The sequence below is a fragment of the Zeugodacus cucurbitae genome, chromosome 4 (assembly GCF_028554725.1).
Source record: "Zeugodacus cucurbitae isolate PBARC_wt_2022May chromosome 4, idZeuCucr1.2, whole genome shotgun sequence".
NCBI classification, from domain to species: Eukaryota; Metazoa; Arthropoda; class Insecta; order Diptera; family Tephritidae; genus Zeugodacus; species Zeugodacus cucurbitae.
In genome coordinates this window covers 34,645,450-34,660,411 of record NC_071669.1, presented here as the reverse complement: position 1 = coordinate 34,660,411, position 14,962 = coordinate 34,645,450, and positions in this window count along the sequence as shown.

Genomic DNA, 14,962 nt, shown 5'->3' with positions numbered 1-14,962 from the left:
GTACCCATGACTGGCCACCAATGTTGTTTGCTGCCCTTACATGGGGTGTGTGTGTGGGAAATCAATTGAAGCATACGACCAACTTGATGACATAAAAGCAATTGCGTGTGTATGTTTCAAAAACCTAGTCGTAGTGATTGTTATCCAAATATTCGATAAACATTTGATGGGTTATCTGTTATATCATATAGAACACGTCATTTAAAAATTGTTTCAAATCTGTGTATTTCGTTGCCTGTGCGAATTACGTATCATAATAGCCTTAATAATGTTTACAGTAGGTAGTGTGTAGTGCAATTATTGCGAATTATAAAAAATCTAGTCAAACACTTATTTTGTTCTTACAGTGTACGTAAGCATAAAGGGTCTTCGCATACTTAATGTTAACTACCTAATATATTCCATTGATATGCTGAAAATATTCAGTTCTTAAAAAAATATAGCTGCCGATGAGATCACAAAGCTTTCGGAGTTTAAATCTTCGGGGTTTCCGTGATTTCTTGTAAATTACTTATAGTTCTTTCCAAATTCTTTAGATTAAGGTCACTGAAATAGGAAGTATTTGTACCATAACTTCGATAGTTACAGTAAGTTGTCAAAAAGTAATATCATATTTATAGCTAATATCAAACTGGTCTTGGAAATTATTTTACGTTTGCATTCAATAGGCACCGCTATAAAAACATTGTAGGCTATTCCATTAAAAATATACTTATGACCTTAAAAATTGTTGTGTATAAGAATAGTTTTAATTAAAATTTATAAAACCTGAATTATCGCTTCCTTTGACGGTTTTTTAACTCCATGTAATTTTGCAAACCCTTAAATTTCACAAAAGACGTCCTTTAAACGTCACGCACACAATCCAATCCATCAAATTAATTGGTGTCTATAAATCATATATTTCGCTAAAATATATGCCTGCAAGATAGCCGAATTAAAAAATACCTGGAAATACCTACAAGCCTATCACAATTTTTTTATCCAACACTTGACTTGGAGAAGAAAATTCTTCCCATAAAACAGCAATAAAAAGAACAGAGTATATGTGGCCCAAGAAATTACTGAAGGAGCAATAGCCACATCGAAAAATGAAAAAAGAGTCACTATTAATGGTATCGAAATTGCCTTAGTAAAAATTATAAGATATTTAGCGGCATAGCGCAGACGTGCCGTTATTTTACACGCTACATAGCCTTTGTTATACGCATTCGCTGCAGCCACAACCTGAAGCACTTGAAAAAACTGGAATTTCGGATTTTGACCCAATAATTAGCCAAAATTGAGAGTGAAACTCTTTGGAGTGCACTCAACGTAGCACATAGCTGTTAGTAGCCGCTGGCAAACAGACACGGGCGGAGCAAAGTACGCCACAGCACACACATCTAAATATGTACTACTATAGACACGTATGTATATTGAAGCCTAAACATCATAAGCTAAGAATATCGTGCCCTTTAAGCGTACAAACGCCAAAGTATCTAACTTTTGAAAATAAACAATATTACATTTTTTCGCCGCATAAATTATATAAACTGCCACGGTCGACCGATTAATGTACAGCATACGTATACACACATAAACATAAGTATGTCCATGCGACAGTGTCGCCTATATTGCTGGCATATTGCTGTATGAGCATACGTGCTCTGGAGAAGCATCAGAATTTAACTAATGTGGCTGCAGCATTTTCAAAGTCAATCAGCAGAAATGGACATAGCACGCGACAACACAGTCTGGCTTCCAGATTATTTTCTCGCTCCTTTTTATCTCCATCATTATTGATCATATTTGCTTTATGAAAATATTTTTAATTTTATATCATTGTCCGCTTCTCGCGTGTCATTTTTAGAGCTTTGCGTGACCACACACTGAAATTGTTTGATTGTAATCAATAATTACTGTTATTAGCTTGGAATTCATATTTAAATTCACGATATTCGAACAGATTTAACACAATAGTAATCAAATGCAAATAAACATCATCCATTGTTATACTATGATTATACTCATTCTCAAAAACTTAACTACTCTTTGGGGTGATTAATTACCGTTAGTTTCTTTGTACAAAGTATACGATATTGAGGCACGCAACAAGATGTGAAGTTTTAGCTCGAAAGCATTATCCATTCAATGCAAAACTGAAGTTTAAAGAAATATATGTACACTGATAGGTGGAATCGGTGAACACCCAAGCTTCCCTGCCATATGAAGAACATATTATCCAATGTACATATGTAGATAGTAGATAGATCTCGAACGAAAAAGCTGACTAAATGACATTCGCAGCATAGTGTAGTCCTCGAAGATACCCATTTCACCCACTGCAGAAAAAAGAGTTCAAGTTGACTCCCGAAACCAGCGAGACTCTCGTAGCAGCCGACTAAATTCCTTCTTATCAATAATAGATTCAGACATATTCAACCTATATCCTGTATGCAGAGGTACCTAAGTGACACACCAAGTCAACACCTTCGGTTTCTACATACACCGTTAAAACAACTAGAACAAGATTTCTCTGCCGTTCAATTACATTTTTATTACAAGGATTTCAAATGCGTGAAAACTGGTATCAATTATATTATATGCATTATTATGGGCATTATTGTATTTGCATATTACTCACAAGAATACATGTTTTTTTTTTTTGATCTCGGAGGGGGAATCTTCAAAAGATACCGTCATTTTTCCGGACGGTATGCACGATTCGCATTGGCCCCTGAAGTTGGTCAATACGCCTACGTACTAAACCCTAACTCCGTCGTCATTACTTGATAAACGCCCCACGGGACCCCCGTTAAGCATTTCGTCGTGAGGCCAAGCTTTGCCATTCGGCTCGTCAATTACACCTTTCCGGTTTACGTCTGATTAATCCTTCTACTTTCGCTGCGTCGCCACTCTTGTCTTCTAAGTTCTTGCATAACTACCGTTGTCCATGTTCTCACTTTGTCCCAAACCAGCTTCGACTGAATCATGTAGTGCACGATGTTATCCGGCGTCACTCGATCCGTTGTCAGCTCTTCTATTTCACATCTCTCATTCTCATACCTCGGGCACGAAAAGAAGATGTGTAGAGCGTTTTCTCCAGCGCTGCCACAGAAAGAGCAGTTCGTTTGGTCATCGTGTCCATATTTGTATAGATATTCTCTATAACATCCATGCCCTGTTAAAAACTGCGTAAGGTAGAAGTCAGTTTCTCCATGTTTTCTATCTACCCACTGTTGCACACTTTTAATAAGCCTGTGGGTCCATCTTCCCGAAGTTGCTGCATCCCAACGTTTCTGCCATTCATTTAAACTACTTTGTCTTTCCTGTTTCTTCTCTTCTATTGTTAGCCGCCTTCCAGAGCTTTTTGTTTTATCATATGTTCTCTTGATTTCCATGGCCATTATGTCTGGGGGCATGATGCCTGCTATGACTCCAACTGCCTCATGTGAAACGGTCCGATAAGCACACACAATCCTTATCGCACTTAATCGGACTATTGTCTTTGCTTTTTCTACGTATGTTTTCTGTCGTAATGCTGTCCCCCATATAGGTGCAGCATACATGAGTATGGACTGACTTACTTTGGCCAGAAGAGCGCGTCTATTCTGTCTGGGACCACCGATGTTGGCCATTATCCTGGTTAGTGCCGCCGTCACTCTTGACGCTTTTTCGCAGGCTTTGTCTAAATGCGTCTTGTAGTTTAGTCTCGAATCTATCATCACTCCTAAATATTTTAGTGACTGCTGTGTTGTAATATTGAATCCGTCAATGTTTAACGTGGCGACCTCGAGTTTCTTCCTACTTGTTATAAGGACTGCTTCAGTTTTTTGGCCTGCTAGCTGCAGTTTTGTCGCCGTAAGCCATTCTTTTATTTTTATCGCCGCATGATTGCAGAGTCGCTCTATTTGACTGATCTCTTTCGCTACTATAGTCACTGCGATGTCATCAGCATATCCAATTATTTGTATAGACTTCGGTAGCGGGAGGCGCAGTACTCCGTCATATAGGACGTTCCACAGAAGCGGGCCCAGGACAGAGCCCTGTGGTACTCCGCCCGTCACTGTATAGCTTTGTGGTCCTTCGTCTGTATCATATACGAGTATTCTGTCCGACAGGTAGTTAGAAATTATCTTCATCAGATAGGGGGGTGTCTTCTTGACTTCAAGGGCTCTTAGTATATGCGGCCAATAGGCCGAGTTGAAGGCATTCTTGACATCGAAAGTGACTACTGCACAATACTCTTTAGAACCATACATCCACCTGGTTCCTTCTATGGCTTTACTTGCGATATCAGTAAGTTTTTTAATTGCGTCAATTGTCGACCTGTGTCTGCGAAACCCATATTGGTTATCGGCCAGGCCCGGTAATTCTGTTTCAAGATGTTGTTCCAAGCGCACGCATATTATTCTCTCCAATATTTTCCCGATCGTGTCTAACATACATAGTGGTCGGTACGAGCTTGGTTCTCCGGCTGGTTTATTTGGTTTTTGAATGAGAACCAGATTTCTCTCTCTTCTCTTCCAGATTTTAGGGAATACACCCTCTCGTAGGTACTTTGTGAACATTTTTGTAAACGGCTCAGTGTTTAGCTTAATCGCAATCTTTAGGGCCTTGTTAGGAATGCCATCTAACCCAGATGCCTTGGTGTTGGCGAATCGTTCCGCAGCTTCTACGACCTCTTTGTCGGTAACTGTTGGGCACATTGTTCCTGATTCTTCGATGCAGTATTCTTGCGGCGTTTGTGCAGGGAAGAGAGTCTCTACTACAGACTTTAGCAGCGTTGGGCAGGTTGGGGCTTGGCCTTTACATCCTCGGACTTTTGTCATGACAATCTTGTAAGCGTCACCCCATGGATTTTCTTCTAACTTGTTGCACAACTCTTTAAAGCAGCAGGCCTTCAAGAATACATGTAGCAAGTAACATCTGATCTTTGCGAAATTTTCGGAATGTGTGTAAACCACGTGAGAGTGAAAGAAGAATATAACCACATAACGACTGGACTGTTTTATAACATTTGCTTTTATCTAGGGATCATTATACTCTCGCAACATTTTGCACAGAGTATTATAGTTTTGGTCACATAACGGTTGTTTGTACCACCCAGAAATAAAAGAGTTAGATATGACGAGTGAGGTTGAAATCCGGATGTCTGTCCATCCGTCTGTCCGTGCAAGCGATAACTTGAGTAAAAATTGAGATATCTTAATAAAACTTGGAACACATATTCCTTGGCACCCCGAGGAGGTTACTTCCGAAGATGGTCCACTGCCACGCCCACAAAATGACGAACACCGAAAACACTTAAAGTGTCATAACTAAGCCATAAATAAAGTTATGAAAGTAAAATTTGGTACAAAGGATCGTATTAGGGAGGGGCACATTTGTATGTAACCTTTTTTTAAGTGGGCGTGGTCCCGCCCCAAATCGATTTTTTTTATATATACAAAGATATATATTGCAAACCAAAAAAACTGTATAAACCAAACTTTCTGCAGTCGTTTCTTTTAATCATTTCCTCATAAAGTCCAAAAATGTAAGAAATCGGATAATAACCACGCCCACCTCCCATACAAAGGTTAGGTTGAAAATTACGAAAAGTGGGTTAACTCACTATCGAAAAACGTTAGAAATACTAAATTTTGCATAAGAAAGGGGAGAAATTTTACAGTACCTAAAGGGTAATTTTTCGCCGAAAATATGGGCAAATCTTTTAGATATTTTAATTTAATACAGAGGAAATTGTTTTCTCCTAATTGTGTGTCTCTGTTCTAAAAATTATTAAAATCGGATCAGAACTTCCCCTAGCACCCATATACCTACTTATGTGCGGTCTTTATTCCGCATATATCGGTTAATATGTGAGATATCTTATCAAAGTGAGCATATAGTCTTGGATATGGTGTAGCTTGGTGGGGAAAATTAGTGAAATCGGTTTAGGAATTACATCAGCCCTCATATACCATATATGATGATTTTCGTTATTCTATTGGACTTTATGCCGAATACATGGGTCAAATTGTGTGTTATCTTAATAAAATTACATAAATAAATTGCGTGAGTATAAAATATTCAGACGCACCCGAACTTAGCCTTTCCTTACTTGTTTTTGTTTATTTTTGGTCCTTGAGTTTTCTTGTAAGAAAGTTGTATTAAATTTACATAAAATTATGCAAAATCATGCAAAGACAAACCACGATACTGCCACGCCTAGTTTACAGCGTTATATAACTCCTTTGGATGTATGCATTGGATATAAACTCGACTGCCATGTTCTTATGTAATGCATTTATTGATTTAAAAAACTCTTTAGTTTATAAGCGAAAATATCGCAAGTGTTATTTTTGATGTTGTTTAATACAAATGCATTTGCCAAAACTGATAACATGTTAAGTTCTTCTAAACCGAACTTCAAAATGTATGTCTTCGCTATGCAGCTTCCACTTCTTGTGTTCTGGGATTAGGAACGATGAAACCTATGATACAAATTTGCAACTGGCAAGGTTTAGATAAAATATCATGTTATTGGTATTTGATGTAGACTGAAATATATTATTTGGATATCATCAAAACTCACATCATAAATGGTAAAAACTTGACAAACAATATATACTCTCTCGCCATTTGCAAGGAAGCAGCATTCTCAGATATCAATAAAACTTGACATGGACCTCATAATTATCAGAAAAAGACGACCATAAACTATTTGAAATATCTTACAAATGGACTGATATGTTTAGCATCTTCCATAGACTCGAGAATATGGAATTTACAAGGAAGACTTATTGGAAATATGTATACAGCTTTGCAGATCGATATAAACATTTCTAAACTTTATCATAAATTATTCTTAGAAAATTAATAGTTTTATTTTTAAATGAAAAAAAAATTACTTTGACCGCTATATGTCATCTTAACTTGTCAGAAATGTTTTATATATCACTAAATATTAAACAATGTTACAATTATTTCAAAAGCAAACATTTCCATTTTGGTGGCTAAATTCCAATTCGGAGAATTTACTTTTTATTTATGACTCAACCTCTCGAAAAACTACTTTAGTCCAATAATTCAAAATGTTCAAAATATATTAATTTGTGTACTAGACACAATTACAAAGACAAAATTTTAGGAATTGCGTTTTTCGTGTTCTCAGTTTGACAATGATAATCCATGGAAAAAAACTCGAGTTTCTTTTTATATCTCCAATATACGTTGTAAAAATATCAATGACTTCGAAATAGTACTTCGTTCCTGTCTCTTATATTTATCAAATAAAGCAAATATATGTTTATTCTATCGAAACTGGTACCTTTTGCATGAATATACAAAACAAGACAAGGCTTTCATCCGAATATAACAGTATTTTCTAAAAAAGTAGAAATCATAACACTGAAAAACACTCGGCTGGCTCGTATTTTACCAAAGAATTTTTTTCCGGAGGATAGAATCATAAGAAAAAAACTTATATTCTCCGTTTTTCGAAGTTAGCTTCCAAAATCGAAATATTTACCTTCGTATTTCGAAATATGGCTTATGTAAGAGCATTATTATTAATTACAGTTACAAAACAAGTAAGGCGTAAACTTCCGCAAAACCGGATATCGACAGTTTGATGACAGCAGATATTTCGCTTTGTCCTCATTCATATGGGCCCATTCCCTATATTTGATTAAGTTCGATATTCAATGGTACTAATTAGTGTCCAATGCACTCGAAAAGAATAAATCTTCTTTGGAGTCTAAACAGAGTGCCTTTTTAAAAAAAAATTCTGAGATATTATTTATATTGTCTAACACACTCATAGTGAGAAATATTTTAGCATTCGACATACATATGTATATAGTATGTCAACTGCTCATTTCAATTTCTCAACTGCAATAATTATATGAAGCAACAAGTAAGGAAGGGCTAAGTTCGGGTGTAACCGAACATTTTATACTCTCGCAATTTATTTATTTAACTTTATTTATATTATATAATACACAATTTGACCCACATATTCGTCATATATATTGTATAAAGTCCATTGAAATTTGGAAACCATAATATTAGGTTAGAAGCACCGAGGTCCTCGTGTTCGATATATGGGGCCTTAAAAACCTATGGTCCGATTTCGGCGATTTTTAGAATGGGGCTGCCACACTATTAACATAGTATTTGTGCAAAGTTCTGCACCGATGTCTTCACTAGTACTTACTTTATATATTGTAAAGTAAACGATTCAGATTGTCTTCAAAGTTCTGGTATATAGGAAGTAGGCGTGGTTGTGAAGCAAGTTACAGCTTGCACTGACGGACGGACAGACAGACATTCGGATTTGAACTCCACTCTTCACCCTGATCACTTTGGTATATATAACCCTATATCTAACTCGTTTAGTTTTGGGTGTTACAAACAACCGTTATGTGAACAAAACTAAAATACTCTCTTTAGCAACTTTTGTTGCGGGAGTATAAATATATAAGTGAAAAAGAAATGCGCCTGATAGACCAATTATAGTACACACAAAGTCACTTGTAGATATTAGTACCTTTTACATTCAAATAGCGTTTAGCATCGTGGAATTTTATCTCATCAGCATATATTTTAAATTATTTACAGATTATAAAGGGTACAGATAAAAATGTACCGCAACAGAAGATGTATGCAAATCTTATGCATTTCTTTTGTGTTATAAACAATCTATCCGATCCGATCCAGCATGCGACCATTTAAAAAAGGTTAACTCAAAAATTTTATTTTTTTAATTTATTTGTGCATGTGCCGTTTAACAAATTGAATGTGTTGCAATTTACATTTTGATTTTTATTTGTCGTTTCTTAATTTATGCGCATTCGTCAAATAATAGCGACAATATATTCAACTGAAAATAAAAATATAATTGAAAGGATCGGAAACCGTTCGTAGAACATATGAAATGTATTTGGAACATTTATTCCACACCACAACTCTAACAACATCAAATCAGCATTAATTTTCATATATTATCAGAGGGACAGGAATCGATGAATTTCCGCTTGTTGCTCTCTTGGTATAACAGAAATGAGTGCAAGAAATAAAAATTAAAAGATAGCCAAGCCGTTGCTACAAAGAGTTACGTTCTTAGAGAGTGGATAAAGTGACAGTTCGTTTATATTTTGTCAAAATATTTTGTTATCGATTTTTTGATTTTTGGCCTATGGACTGAACCACTTTGTATCGCACCTTTCGCCAATGCTAAGGATTTTCATTGCTTCTGTTATTTCTTTAAAACCGTCGTGCGGTTCAAGTGAAGAATTAGATATAATTAAATTGCCAAATAGAGGCGAGACAAATGCGTTCGGTTAATCGAATATTCGGATAATCGATGTCCGTAGAATCGGGTATCTACTGTATTGTACATACATGCATACATCTTTTTTATTTTTTGCATGCATATACATAGTAAGTAAGAGTATGTCAACTATATCATATCATGATGGATAAAGTTATTCTATAAATCCATAAATATTAAACTAACGCCCATTATGAAGACCGCCCTAACACGCGTTCATCGCATATTTGATACAATTTAGGTTATGTAAGTACATAGACTTCTAAATGCAAAGTCATATCATATTTAGTCATCATGACTGGCCGGATATGCAGACCATTTAATACGAGATGTGAACAGTGAAATCCAGCCAAAGTGACAGCATTCACTAAGGATGCAAGCGCTAGTGGTGCGGCGAAAGAAAGTGAAAGCTCAATCGGGAGAATGTGTTACGACAAACGGAAGTTGTTTTTTAACTGTATCCGTTTGTCGACTGCCTACTGTTTGATATGGGAGAATTTGGACACGTGACCACGCTCAGGCGTGGCGGAAACTGAGCAAAAAGGGCGAAAATATAAACACAAGTTTTACTCGCAAATAATGTGCCTATACATTTATAAGTACTAGGAAGTTAGCGCTTTATACATATTTTTTACAACATTTTTTCATGAAGTGAACTTTAGGATAGGGCTGATACCTCTTTTAATACTTATATATTTGTATTATAATTCTCAATTGCTTTCCTAACTGAAATCATCAATGAGCCGCTTATATAATCTTTGAGAGAGTAAATCACTATAAATCATTCCGGTCCCATTAGCTAAATATTTATTTTTCGTGACAAAAAATATAGTAAGACAAGCGTACAGACAATCATTAATTGCAAATTGGCGTATATGCATTAATTATATATTCTCTTGATTTTTTTAGGATCGGACTATAAGGCAGCAAGCCTAGTTTTTGCCATAAGCTTCTAATAAAATTCAAATGTTTTTACCACTTTAACTTTAACTCTTTTCTATTTATGTATATATTTATAATAATAATCAACAATTATGGATAATATAAAAAATATATAATACTATAAGAAATTATCTTAGGAATAGCTTTTAAAAGTTCATATATATTTGTATGAATTTTGTATTATGCAAATACCTTGCAAAAAAGACTTTATTATAACAAATTATGATTTCGTTTTTGACTTTATTTTTGGTATTACCTTAACTTTTCATAGCGCATTCCTTCCTTCCTTTGCATCAGAGATTCGCAATTTCTGTAGGAAATTGCTACAAACTATACATATATGATAACAATGCGTTTCATTAAGATACTTTACATATTGTCCGTTTCGAGAATTTAATATATTGTTAGGAAAGCGAATTCTTTGCTATAGATGAAAGGTGCCTATGGCAAAGGCCTACTTGTGCATTTGTATACTCTCGCAACAAAGTTGCTAAAGAGAATATTATAGTTTTGTTCACATAACGGTCTGTCCGTCCGTCTGTCCGTGCAAGCGGTAACTTGAGTAAAAATTTAGGTATCTTAATAAAACTTGGAATACATATTCCTGAGCACTCTGGCCGAAATCGTACCATTGCCATGCCCACAAAATGGCAAAAACCGAAAACATATAAAGTGCCATAACTAAGTCATAAATAAAGTTATAAAAGTAAAAGTTCGTACAAAGGATCGCACTAGGTAGGGGCATATCCGGATGTAATTTTTTTGGGGAAGTGGGTTAAAAAATATATCTCCGAAAGTACTCGACCAATTTCAGTGAAAATCGGTTTGTAATATTTTTCATGCATCCCAATGATATTTTGTGAAAATAGGCCAATCGGTTCACAACCACGCCTATTTCCTATATACCAGAACTTTGAAATTGCGAGAGTATAAAATGTGCAGTCACAACCGAACTTAGCCCCTTCCTTACTTGTTTCTATCGTAAATTAAACTTATGACGCACACAGATAGAGATTCGATTTTTTTAAATTTGTTGTACAATTTGGGAAGAAGAATTGTTTTATTTGTGGAAAAAAAATCGAAACGAAATCATATGTGGACTGTTTTTGCATAAAATTGCAGAAAAGGAAGGCATCGACAAATAATTTTAAATTTTCTTCGAAATAAAGAATCTTATGAAAAGAACTTCAAAGGTAGCAATAATCATCTATTTACGAAAGCAGGCGGGCGGTGTATACTCAGAGAAGCTTCGACTCCTCCGTCAAAATTGAAGAAAAAATAATATTAATGTGACCAAATCAAAAAAATAAAATGGTGGCTAAGAAAGCTAAATATTTAAAAAGGCAGTAATCTTATCCACCTATCAATAAGTTGCCGCCTATTAATAAGCTGCGAAAAAAAATACGCCTAATTATTGTTCGAACACGTTTAATCTCATATTTTTGGTTGAGAATAAATTTATTTATGAAAGCCCAGATGAAAAATGTTTTTATTTCTATGACGTGCGCCAAGGATGGGCCGCATTATGATCGCAAATACACTCGGGTCAAAGGTGTATCGGTGTAGGGAGCCATATCATATTATGATACCCGCGAATTGCGGTGCATTGCAGTTGCTTCCAATGATATCAAAATCATCGGCGTACGCTAGCAACTGAACCTTATAGAATACTAGCAGACCCGGCCACACGTTGTTGTGGCTAAGGTATACATTAAATTAAGTTGGTCCAATCTTGGCTTCGGCGACGATATTGATTACTCGAGGTCGATTTATGTTACGCAGCATGATGACAACTCACACTACTTTTAATTGCAAAGTGAGTGCTGATAGTATAGGCAATTTTAAATACTTTGGGATAATTGACTACGTCATGCTGGTTTGTAGCTGTGTCAACTCTCCTGGACCGAAATTCTAAATTGTCGCATTAAGATCATCTATATCTTTGTTTTTTACCACCAATATAGGTCATTCAATCAGTCATTTATGGTTATCATATTGAGGTTTCATGTCAGGAAAACTTCTCTTTCAAGTCAATGAAGTGACAGAAATCTGTTGGAAATGCTATTAATCCATCGAGGTGTCAACTGCGACCCTACCATTTCCAACTGCTTCTACAATCGCAATATGATATTGTTGCAAAAACACTCATATGTTAGTTGTTAATTGGCGATACTTTATGTGTCGCCACAAATTAAATGACTTTAGGCATGCGATTAGCCCGTCAGTAACAGTTGATCCAGGAATAATTGGAAGAGTCTGGCGTAAATCACCTGTTAACAGAATCCTGGCTCCACCAAAAACGTTTATCGACAATCAAGATCTTTTAAAGTCCTGTGCAGTACCTCCAGCGACTTCTTGAATATTTGGAAAATCTTCGTTATAGCGCTATTTTTGGCGATTTTGCTGACTGATGTTTCGTTCATTTGCAATTTAGGAGTAATTTCAAGGCCGAATGTGCCTTTTGTTTGCCTACTAACAGGTGCCAAGTTACCCCTATTCCCGTTAACCTTGGTGGTGAAAATGAGTGAAATTGGATCTGGAATCACATCAGCCCTTATATACTATATGTTATGATTTTCTATGGGACTTTATGCCGAATATATAGGTCATATTGTGTGTTATATTAATAAAATTACATCAATAAATTGCGAGAGTGTAAAATGTTCAGTTGGACGGGAACTTAGCCTTTCCTTATTTTTTACAAATTGTTTTGGGCTACCGACACAACCTTATACAAATGAACAATAACAAAAATATTTTAACAAAGCAACAATGACAACCTTCAAAATATTATTTTTTGTTTTCTCTTTTTATATTTTTCTTGTCAACTCGAATAAAATTCTCTTATTGATATCTTCCTCGCAATTTTCCATATTTACTCACTTTCTAATCTTTTTCTGGCCTTCCACGAATATTTCAAGACAAAAATTAGCCAGATCGATTTGAACTTCAACAACCAATAACTTCCCGATTTTAGAAAATTTTTAATTTTCTTCGCGGAAAGTTAAAATAATTTAGGGGTGGACCACCCTTACCATTTAGGAGGATGAAAAATAGATGTTGTCCGATTCTCCACCCTATCCGATATGCACGCTAAGATTCACGAAAATCGAGCGGTTTCAGAGGAGTTCAATAACGTACACCGTGACACGAGAATTTTATATATTAGATTGTACCTTTTCAATTTAGCTATGCAGCTGATCTATTGACGATTTTCCAGGTCTAAAGCCACATAAGGTCCAATTAGTGTATTGACGGAGGGCTTTAATCTTTCACACTCCAACTTTCTTCCATCGGCCCTAACCGCTTTGTTGTTCTTCAAGCGGGTAATTGCTATTCGAATTTCTTTATAGTCAGGTAATGGAACATCTGTTCCATCGTCATCGATTTGGGAATCGGGTCGCCATCTCCTGGTGTTGTACTTTCACTGGCATTCAGCAGGTCTGAGAAGTTTTCCCTCCATAATCCCAGTATGCCCTGAACATTAGTGACCAGATTACCATCTTGGTATCTACATGAGAAAACTCCGGTCTTGAAACCATTAGTAAGTCGGTTAATTTTTTCATAAAATTTTACTCATGTCGGCCAGCTTCTCAAGCTCTTCAAACTCTCACCACCATCTCTTTCTTTTTACATCTGCAAATGCGTCTCGCTTCCTCTTCAGCTCTCGGTATCTATGCCATCCCGCATGGGACGTTTGCAAAGTTGCGTGGTAGCCAGTCGGTTTTCTCTCCGCTGCGAGACGGCAATCCTCATAGTTTTTGTAATTACCGAAATCCAATTGTTTCGGTTGCAGCGGTACGCAGTAACACGATTTTGACATCGAGGCGAGGGCTGCGCTCATAGGAGCGTTCTTGGCGCTCATAGAAATTATCTTTGGTCACATCGTCCTTCCCTTCCGTTGGGGCATGAGCGCAAATCAGCGATATATTGAAGAGCCTCGCTATTATGCGGATTGCGGCTAGATGTTAAATTCATATAAAAATGGTCAATTATATCCCAGATTATACGTTCACATAACTTTACTAAGATATCTCAAATATAACCGATATACACGGTATATGTTTGTATATAGGGAAGTGTAGACCTTATTTTTGACGCAACATTGTCGGGATAAAATACTTTTTAATTACATAAATATGTTATTATATCTCAGATATGGAGTTATTTTCAATAAAAACTAAGCCATACATAGGCACATAGGGCCGCATAGTTCTACTTGGTGTCTTGAAAATTTATAGTCTATTTGTAGACGAGCCACATCTTCAATGCAGTATTTATAAGAAGGATTAATCCGATATCTTAATTGATACTTGATGTATATTGCAAAGTGAAAGAATTATGTGGAATGTAAAATTATGTTATATGGCAAGTAAGCGTGGTTCTGAACCGATTTCGCCCGTTCTGTAACTGTAATATGAGAATATTAACGAAATGTTATACACCAAAAGTGGTGTTACAGCCAAAGTTAATTTTTTATACCAATTTGTATAAAACACCTTTTTTTAATTTAGTCCTTTTCACAATTCATTAGTGAGTTAACACACTTTCAGTAGTTGGCAAAGTGAAAGGTGATTGATACAGAAAAGACCCGAGAGAGAAGAATCCATACACACCACTTTTTCATCGATTTTACAGGTGCCTTCGATAGCACGAAAAGGAGCTGCCTCTATGCCGCGATGTCTAAATTTAATATCCCTGCAAAACTAATACGGTTGT